Here is a 10,316-nt window from a genome sequence, read left to right as displayed (position 1 = left end):
CACCCATAAGCCTCCAAATACTCACTTTTCACTTCCAATGCATATATATGAACTTAATTCTTACTTAATACACACATATATTACAAACTAAGATTTTACCTAATGGATTCAAAATTAAATTTAAGGTTAGGGAAACCTTACCGCTCCCACACACGTAGCAACTCAAACCCAGTAAGCTCCACAAGCTAAATCGAACATAGAACATCAAAATTGGCAAAATCTCACTATAGGGTTTCAATTTCAAGAATAGAAAGGGGATAGAGATTCTGGAATGAAAATGGAGCTTACCGGTGAAATTAATCCAATAGAAATGTAGAGCTCGACGCGCTGAAATTGTGGCCACGAACGGTGCGGCGATTGGAGCTCAAACAGAGAAGTTATGGTAGTGAGATGATTTGATGAGGGTTAGGGAGTTCTTCTTCCTTCCCAATCTGTTTGGATTCGTTGTGTATGAAATGAGGAAGAAAAAGCTGCTGCTTCTTTTAAGTTATGGGTCCGATTGGACCCACGGGCTCGGTTTGAGTCCCAGTTCAACCGGTTCGGCCCTTCCGGTCCGATTTTGGGCCAAAATTTTCAAAATTAGTATCAAAATTCTCGTTTTGAGGAGATCTATCCTATTTTGATATTAATTTTATATTTTTAATTTTTCTAATTAAAATTCAATTTATTGAATAATTATTTACAGATTTTAGCGGGGTTTACACTCTGGAGGCCCAGAAATCGCCCCCAGCAATTTCCATTAAGTGAGTCACGTGCTGAGACTTGTGCGTATGCACAGGTGTATGCATACGCACACATGCTGATTTTCTTCTTGTGCACGTGCACAGGATGTTGTGCGCACGCACACTTGGCTGTGTGGTTCTTGTGCGTACGCATAGGGGGTTGTGCGCACGCACACTCCAATGTGTGCTTCTCCTTTGTTTTCTTCATTTTTTCTCCCAAATCCCTGCTTTTCTTCCACTCTTATCAAGCCTTTCCAACCTAATACACCTGAAATCACTCATCAAAACCATCAAGGCATCGAATGGGATAAAAGTGGGATAAAAGTGATTAAATTAAGCACAAAATAGCATGTTTTCACAATTAGGCTCAATTTAGGGAGAGAACACAAAAGTATGCTATTTGGGTTAATAAATGTGGGTTTAAGTGATGAAATCCACTCAAATCAAACCAAAATATATCGTCAAATATGGATTCATCAATTTTCCCACACTTAAACAATAGCATGTCCTCATGCTAATCACAATCAAAGGAGAAGGATAAGGAGGGAAAGCAATTTATTAAATGCAACTAACTACATGCATGTAACTATACTAAATGCTATCTATCTACATCTATACTATGGTTCCTATTGAGTTTGGTAAAAACAAATTAAAGAATTCCAATCAATCAAAAATAGAAACTTAGGGTCAAGACAAGAAAATATAGCAATATGATCAATGTCCAAAGATATTTTTTGAAATTTTCAAAATTAATTTCAGCAACTTGCAAGAAGACGAAAAATAAGGGATGGAAACATAGAATTGAGCGATCGAACCCCTCACCAGATGTGTATACACTCTAATCGCTCAGTGTTTAGGGCTTAATCACTAAATTCTCCTTTAATCATGTTTTTCAAAGATTTGCAAGTCATCTAACAATCAACAAATATTTGATGAATGTATGCAAATATCATGAGGTCTTTGGAGGGTTGTAATGGGGCTAGGGTAAGGGTAGGATTATTATGGTTAAGTGGACTAGAAAATTGGATCTTTGATTAGCTCAAGTATCCCACCTAATCCTATATCATCCTATATACATAACAAGACAACCTAACAACCCATTTATCCTCTTTCTCACATTCACTCATGCATTCTCTTTCTCATTCAACCACATATACATCCTTTATTTACATTCTTATTTTCATTTCTTTTTTTTTTCTTATTATTATTATTATTATTATTATTATTATTATTATTATTATTATTATTATTATTATTATTATTATTATTATTATTATTATTTTAAACAAAGTATGTACACCAAATTTTCTTTCTTCTTTTATCATATAAGAGATATGCATATGTTTTAATTAATAGATGCATGAGCGTTTACCCATTTTTCCAAAATTTCTCAATGAAAACCCAAAGTAAACTAACTACCAATGTTTTCCAACAAATTCCCCCCACACTTGATTAACACACACACTCAAACCCAAGCTAATCAAAGATACAATTGATGGACATAATGGTTTTTCACTTATAGCAAATGATGTGTTTAAAATTAGAACAAAGGGAAATTATCAAGGCTAAAAAGTGGTTACAAAGGTAGATGTAAGGATTGGCCATATGGGTTAAGGGAGTTCATTTCAAAAATGGCCTCAATCATACTAAATGCATTCAAAACAACAAATATAGGATATAAAGATTCAAGCAAATCTAAGATCACAATCATAAGAGGAGTATAACACACAAGAACAAAAACTGTGGTTGAAAATGTGCAACCACACAATTAAAGCTCAAATATCACTAAGTATTTTGTTCAAGCTCTTTTCTATTTTCCATAAAAAGAATACTTCAAGCAAGTTCAAAAACAAGTTTCCAAATCTAATCAATGAAACGCCCTAAAAGGGATTTCTTGAAAATTCTTTGTTGTTTTACCAAACTTATTTCCTATACTAGGTAACATGCAAATATCTACCAAGAATAAAACTATAAACAAGCTAAGATATATACAAGCAAACCAAGCAAAATGCAATGAAATACCAACAAATATTCACAAAAGACAAAGCTACTTAAAAACTAGAAATAAATGCAAAGTGTTGAGAAAGAGAGAATTTCCACCCCAAATTTGCAGGTCCTCCCCCATACTTAAACGTTGCACGGTCCTCCGTGCATGCACTCAATCCGGGAGAACGGAACTTGGGGGCTCCACCTTCAGCTGGTGGGCACCGGGGCTTGGGGTTGCTGTATAAACAAATAAACAATAATTGAGGAAAAGGTCATAGAAGTGTGGTATGAGAAAAGGCAATGTGCGTATTCTAAATGCGCATGGTTTAGAACACAACACATTGGTCAATTAAAAACAGAAACCACACAATTAAAAAGGAAATAGCATGTTCCTCAATCAAGTAGTCCTAGGTTACAAGTAAAGAATAAGCAAGAGATTAAAGAACACCAAACCTAGGTAACTGATAAACCCCAATTTCGTGGTTTATCTTGTGCTTATTTTAGGGGATTTTATCACTTTTTCCCACATTTATTCAATGAAATAGCATGGTTTTGTAATTCTCCCTTGAATTGTGCTTAAGTGTAAAAACATGCTTTTTAGGCCCTTAAATTGGTGATTTTAACTCACTTTAATTCTATTCGATGCCTTGATGTGTTTGTTTAGTGATTTCAGGTTCATAAAGGCAAGTATTAGATGGAAGAAATAAGGAGAAAAGCATACAAAGTGGAGAATGCATGAGGAAACAAGAATTGGGAATGCATCGATGGCACGCACGCGTACAAGGCGCGCGCGTGCAGAAGTGGCTTCCCACAGAGACGCGCGCGCGTGCATGTTGCGTACGCGTGGACGAAAAAACAGCCAATCGACGCGCACGCGCACATGGCGTGTACGCGCCGATACTCACACGTGACCCACTTAAAGGCAAAACGCTGGGGAGATTTCTGAGCTGCCCAGGCCCAAATCCAACTTGTTTCTGAGTATATTTCATGCAGAATTGAAGTCCAAGCAAGGGGGAGCAATTAGTTAGTCAACATGAGCCTTTAGTTAGTTTTCTAGAAAGAGAAGCTCCATCTTCTCTCTAGAATTAGGTTAGGTTAGGTTAATTTGTCTTGGATCTTGAATTAATTACTTGATTTCATCTTGTTTCTTTTACAATTTCTCATTTCTACATATTGATTTTCTTAGTTGTAATGTTAATTTCTCATTTTGGTCTCTTGTTTGTTGATGAACATTGTTGGATCTAATCTCCTTTTAATGAAATTTCATGTTTCTATATTTCTTTTACATTGATCTTGCTTACTATTATTGATTTCTCACTTATGATAGTTGTGGGTTTCCTTAATTTTAGCATTTTATGATGTTTACTTTTATTATACATTAGGTGTTTGATATAATGCTTCTTATAGTTTTGAGTAGTTCTCTTGACCCTTGGCCTAGGCTAAGGGGATTGAGTGATCTTGAGTCTTTGAGCTTCATTGAATTGGTAATTCCAGAACCCTTGGGGATCAATTTGATACCCATTGACTCCACCCTACTATTAAGATGATTAGTAGCTAGAGTGGAACTTATGGATTGATGTTGATCAAGCCATTTGACGTGCTCCAAGCCTAGGAGTACTCATTACATACTAAAGGCTTTAGTGAGTAGACTTAATGAGCTTGGTTCCCCTTAATTATCAATGTTTGAATTGTTGACAAGGATAGTGATCTCAAGTACCTAAGTCTTAGCCAAGAGTTCTTTATCTTGCTTCCTTTAATTACTTGCTTAATTTACTTTTTTTTCTTGTTCCTCTTATAACCCAAAACCCCATTGCCCCTTTAGAGTCAATAATTGACCACTTCATTGCAATTCTTTGTGAGACGACCCGGAGTCTAAATACTTCAGTTAATTCTTATTGGGGTTTGTACTTGTGACAAAACCAAATTTTTGATGTGGGAATTGTTTGTTGGTTTAGAACTATGCTTACAACGAAGTTCTTATTTCTATAAGAGAAATTCTAGACCATCGAGCAAATCTTGACTATCAAAATGGCGCCGTTGCCGTGGAGTTGTAATGGTGCTATGTTATTGGCTATCGTATATATTGTGAATAGCTTGAATTTTGGTTTGTTTGTTAGTTTTTGCTAGTGTAGAATTTTGCTCTCTTTGTTTCTTATTAGTCTTTGTTTTTATTTTCTCTTGACACTATGAATTCTCATTCTTTTGGTTATGAGTGTGGTTCAAACTATGTTGTAGGAAATAGAAGCTTCAATGAGGATGTGCATCGAGGATTTGAAAATCAAAGATGGGAGGAGCCCCAAGCTTATGGACAACCTTCTTGGCAACAACCTCCTCCGAACTCTCATGGGTATAATCCTAATCCTAATGCATACCAATCCAATGTGTGTGATGACCCTTATTGTGACTGTCAACCACAACCACCACATGCATATGAACCCCCTCCTCAAGATAGCCCCCCACTATACTCACAAGCCTCATACCACCATTTACCTCCATATGACCCTAGCCCATACCCACCATACCAACCACCATATGAACCATATCTAGAGCCACCACCATTCCAACATCAATACGCCCAAGAACCACAAAGTCCACACATACCACCTCAAGAATTTCACCAATATGAACCACCTTCCAATTACAACAACCTTCCCTCAAACAATGAACCCTCTATTCCACCGCTACCTCCCGATGAAACCTTCATGTTAGAACTGAGAGATCTTGAATCTCGTATCTTAAGGCGATAAGAGGATGATGAATATAAGTTTAAGGAGTTAAGAGCAAGGATGGCTAGCATGGTAGAAGCCGTGAGTCACCTAACATCCCACCTAAGCTCATGCATCCTAAGTACTCCCATTATTGAATGTGAAGAAACAATCAAAGAGCCTAGTAAGGGAGTGAACTTGAAGCTCCATGGTGAGGAAGAAGAGTTAAAGCAAGAAGTGCAACAAGAGGAGAAGGTAGAGATTAGTGGACAAAAGGAAGTAGTGGGTGGATGTTTAGGATATTTTGAGCACATAAAAGAATCTCAAGTTGAAGATCCCTCTTCCACGGAGTTTGGAAGGGATGTTAAAGAGGAGAGTGATGTTGCGAAAGTAGACAGAGAGTTAAAGGAAATTGATCAAGAAGTGGATTCCATCATTAGTAATTTTTTGTCCACATCGATTAATCCCCTTGATGATCTTGTTGAACCTTCTCCCAGTGGACTAGAATACAATGTTGAGGAGGATGTGCAACCTCCAAGGCATATTGTGAGTGAAGAATTGGGAGAAGTGTCCCAAGCAACAAATCCCCTTATATACGATGATTCCGCATCAACATATGACCTTTTCGAGTTTGAAGAGTCCTTCCCCAAGATGCTTAGACTTGATGATGAGGTAGACTTCACTAGACCTCCTATCTATGATGAGAGTGATGGGAAAGAGATAGAAGAAATTAGTGAAGAAGAATGCGAACTTAAGGAAGCTTGGAAAGAGGAGGAACTTGAAAAATCTTTCCAAGTGGTGGAAGCCTCTAGAAGAGGATGAACAGGAGTGGAGTAGGCTTTGTCAAGATCATTGGGAACTCCTCCACCTAGGTTGCCATCCAATCCTTCGTTTGAGTGGGTAAAACTTCTAACTCTCAGCTTTATTATCCCACTTGAATTTGGTTTGCTTGAGACGAATGGCCAACTTAGGGTGCTTTGTGGAATTAAGCGAAAGAGGAAGATGTTTAGTGGTTGGCGTTGTAAATCTAGGCTCATTATGGTTGGAAACTCAAAATTGAAGAGTATAGATTGGTGTGATGCTCAATTAAATGGGTCTAGGAGGATAGTTTGGTGCTTTCATGAGAATTCAGCTTTCTTGTCCCCCGGACAGAATCAAGGCGATCAACTAGAAGATGGGTGCGAAGATAAGATCAGGGACCCTGGATCACAACATGAAAACCAATTTTTAGAGCCCATATCTTAGAGAGAACCTCACCCAAGCTCAGTGAAGATGGTTGGAACTTCTGATGACCGATTGAAGGACAAGCACTCTTGGAGGTTCAAGGATGAGTACAAGCGTAAGCCACCTTGACAAGGAGCCTCCCAAATGTCCAACTTAAGGACTTAAACTAAAAGTGCTTGGTGGGAGACACCCCACCATGGTAAACTCTTTCCATTCTCTTGTAGATATAATGAATGAATGAATTGGGTTCCATTGTATATAGCTTCCTTACCTCCTTAGTATATTTTGCCCTGCTTGCTAAGTTGTTTATACACTCTATGCCTTAATTAGGGATGATTCTTTGAATTTGAGTTTTTGCTTGGATTGCAAGTTTCCTCAAATTGCTTGAAAAATCCCCAAAAATTCAAAAATATGTTTGATTTTGCATTTTAGCTGGTTTTAGAGTCCTAAAGGAGAATAGGAGGATTGTGAGCTCTTCTTGGTACTATTTTAAAAAAAAAACAAACACGCGCAAGCGCACAGAGCGCGCGCACGTCGGTTGTGCATTTTGCACTTTCAGGGCCAAGGACCAGAGAGTTGTGCCACTTTTGGGCCAACTCTGGGCCTTAATCCACGCAGATGCGTACGTGACGCGTCTGCGTCCCTTTGTGTTTCCCTACCTATGCGTAAGTGCACTTGGCGCCTCCGCGTCCCATCATCAATTAACTCATCCACGCTCAAGCGCACAGTGCGCGCGCGCGTCGATGCGTTTTTGCATCACCCAGGCCAAGGACCCGAGAATTATGCCAAGTCTGCGCTAATTTTGCGCCTTTGGCCCAGCTCACCCGCGTGGACGCGCACCGTACGCGTTCGCACCTATTCCCACATCTCCCATCCACGCGCAGGTGCATATGACGCTCCCGCGCCACTTCCTTATTTTCCTATCCATGCGGATGCGCACGGTGTGCGGGCGCATGGATTCAAAATTTCACTTACCCCAGGGATGCGAAAGCCCTAGCATTCGCGTTCCCTCACTCCACCCCATTCCAACGTCTCTTCTCCTTCTCCCTCCTTCACCATCATCTTCTCTGCAAACAACCACCCGGCCACCTCCGGCGACCACGTTCCGCCACCATCAACCGCCGCGCAACCTTCTCACCTTTCCCTCCCTCCTTCTTTCTCTCTTCCTCCATTTCCCACTCGCCCCAACTCCACTGCCATCAACAGCCGCGACCCCATTGTCGTCGGCAAGCCCTCACCGCGACATCAACCTTCGTTCAGCACATGTCTCCTCCATCTTCCTCTCTCCAATCAACTTTCTGTTCTGTTCATTTTCTACTCCCCAGGTCTCTGCTTTTCCCCTGTTTTATTTTAATTCGTTACTACAGCTAGTTAGTTAATTTTTGTTAACTTAGTTTAGTTAGAAATGCATGTTAGTTGATTATGTGGTTAGAGAATCTGAGCTTGATAGTAGATTTAAGTTTGTTTTGAATAATGCTGTTGTTTGGGATGTTGCTGTTCTAATGATTTTCCTGCTTTGTTTGTTGCTGTATGGTTTGCTCCTGTGCTAATTTGGCCTGTTTGATGTTGCTGCATACTGGTTTATTGCTGCTTTGTCTTGCCTGGTTGATGCTGAGTCTTGTTTTAATTTGAACCTAATCACTGGATTCAGTTAGGAGCATTTGTTTGGATTCATGTTGCTTGCTTGTGCAGTGAGAATTTTTGTTGAATGTATAAATTTAAGTTGTCTTTACTGCTGTTTTGTCCCATTTTGAACTCAATCACTTGAATCAAGATACTTAGTTGTTCAAATTCATGTTGAATGCTTGTGATTGGATGATGAATTCAAGAAAAAGAATGTTGCTGGATTGTTCCCTGTTGTTGTTTTGGGTGCTATATTTTTCTCGTTGTTCCGATTTGAGTTTAATCATTGAATTCAATCTGGTTTAAAGTGTTTGAATTTAGATTGCTTGCTTATTGAATGGTTCATTGTCGATGGAGTGATACTGTTTTTCTTGAATTCAAATTGAATTGTCAATTGCTCCACTTCAAGTTTTCGTCTTGTTCTTACTTCAAGACCCTATTGTTGCTGAATTCCTGTTTCATTTTGTTCATGGTGCTGTTCTGGTGCTGTGTTGTAAGCTAGTATTTCTGTACATTGTTTAAAAAAAAGAATGTTGTTTGTTGCTGGCTAGTTTGGTTTAAATTGCTTTTTGATGTTTAGTTGCTGAAGGATTGGCTTATTTCTTTGGATTCATATGAATTCAGACATGATTTCTTGTGTTTTTACTAGTTAATGAATTCATATGGAATCTGAATTGATTGATTGAAATTGGAAAATAGCCAATTTACTGCTGAAATGCTGCCAGATTTTTCCTAACCATGTTTTATGAAATAACATTGTTTTATTTGGTGCAATAAGCTTCTATTTGACGAAATACTGTGTCAATAGAATTTTATTTGCTAAATGGTTTTGGAAACTCCTCAAGAACTTGTTTACAAGTTTTGGTCATGCTTATCATACTCTTTGCTTGTTTATAATGCTGCTTTACTTCTATGCATTGAATAGTTTGAGTGAGTTTTCAGATTGACCATAACTTGAAATTCTTTTAAGATTTTTGTGCCTTTTTTGCATAAACTCACAAGTTTGAAGGTTTTTAATCTATGTGGCTGATTTGATTCATTCTGTTCATACCTAATTTGCATTAAGTCACATAGATCGTGAGATTTTCCATTCTTGTTCCAACTTGTGACTTTTATGCCTCATTGGATTTGGTGTTGAATGTTTCTTGGTTAACTTGTTTTTCAATATTTTGACTTTACCAACACCAATTAAGGCGAGCCTAGTGACCTTTACATTGATTAATGATTTGATCCCCATATACATGCTCTTGTGCAAATTTTCATATTTCATCATCAATGACTAAATGTCCCTCATGATTTTGAGTGTGCTTACCTTTCATACTTTGTGCACTTCTTTTAATTAAGCCAGTAACCGTCATGTCACTAACTTTTGAACCAGTTCTAACTCTAACTTGATTAACCAACTGATTTCTTCCTTTTGTTTGAACATAACTCCTTTACTCATTCTTTTGAATATGGCATTTCTTAGGCTTAATGAACAAAGCATTGTGCAATTGTGGTTTGAATTCTTGGTTTGTGACTTGATTTGAATTCTGAATTTTGTTACTTGCATTCCAAGAATTCTCTTTTCTTCACTCACTTCATGAGTATGTCTTACCTTGAGTGCTATACATCTACTTGGCTAGTTGCTTATATCATATCACATCTATTTTCAGGATGTCAGATAAAGAAAAAGCCATAGCTACTACCTCAAAGAAGAGGAAGCGCTCTAAAGCCTCTACCCCTTCTCCTTATGCCAACTATGCTAAAAATTCGCTGAATGACGTGGAAAAAGAGAATCAATTGTTACCATCTACCAACCCAATCAAGTTTCCCAATCTCTACTGTGAGCTTTGCTTCCCCAAATATCAGAAGACGAACCTGAACATTGAAAAGAAACTGGTCCTTTCCAACGACGTGAGACACGCCATCAATGCCCGTATTCTAGAATTAGGTTTGGATTTTATTGATAGGGATTTGGGGAGGATAAACATTTCGTGGGTGAAAGAATTCTACTACAACTTCTTTCGTGCCACTCTTGATTCAGTCCACCTAAGGGGTATGGAGATCTTGATCA

Source organism: Arachis ipaensis, chromosome B1 (assembly GCF_059453495.1).
Source record: "Arachis ipaensis isolate K30076 ecotype BB chromosome B1, ASM5945349v1, whole genome shotgun sequence".
NCBI classification, from domain to species: domain Eukaryota; kingdom Viridiplantae; phylum Streptophyta; class Magnoliopsida; order Fabales; family Fabaceae; genus Arachis; species Arachis ipaensis.
This window is presented reverse-complemented; position numbering follows the sequence as displayed.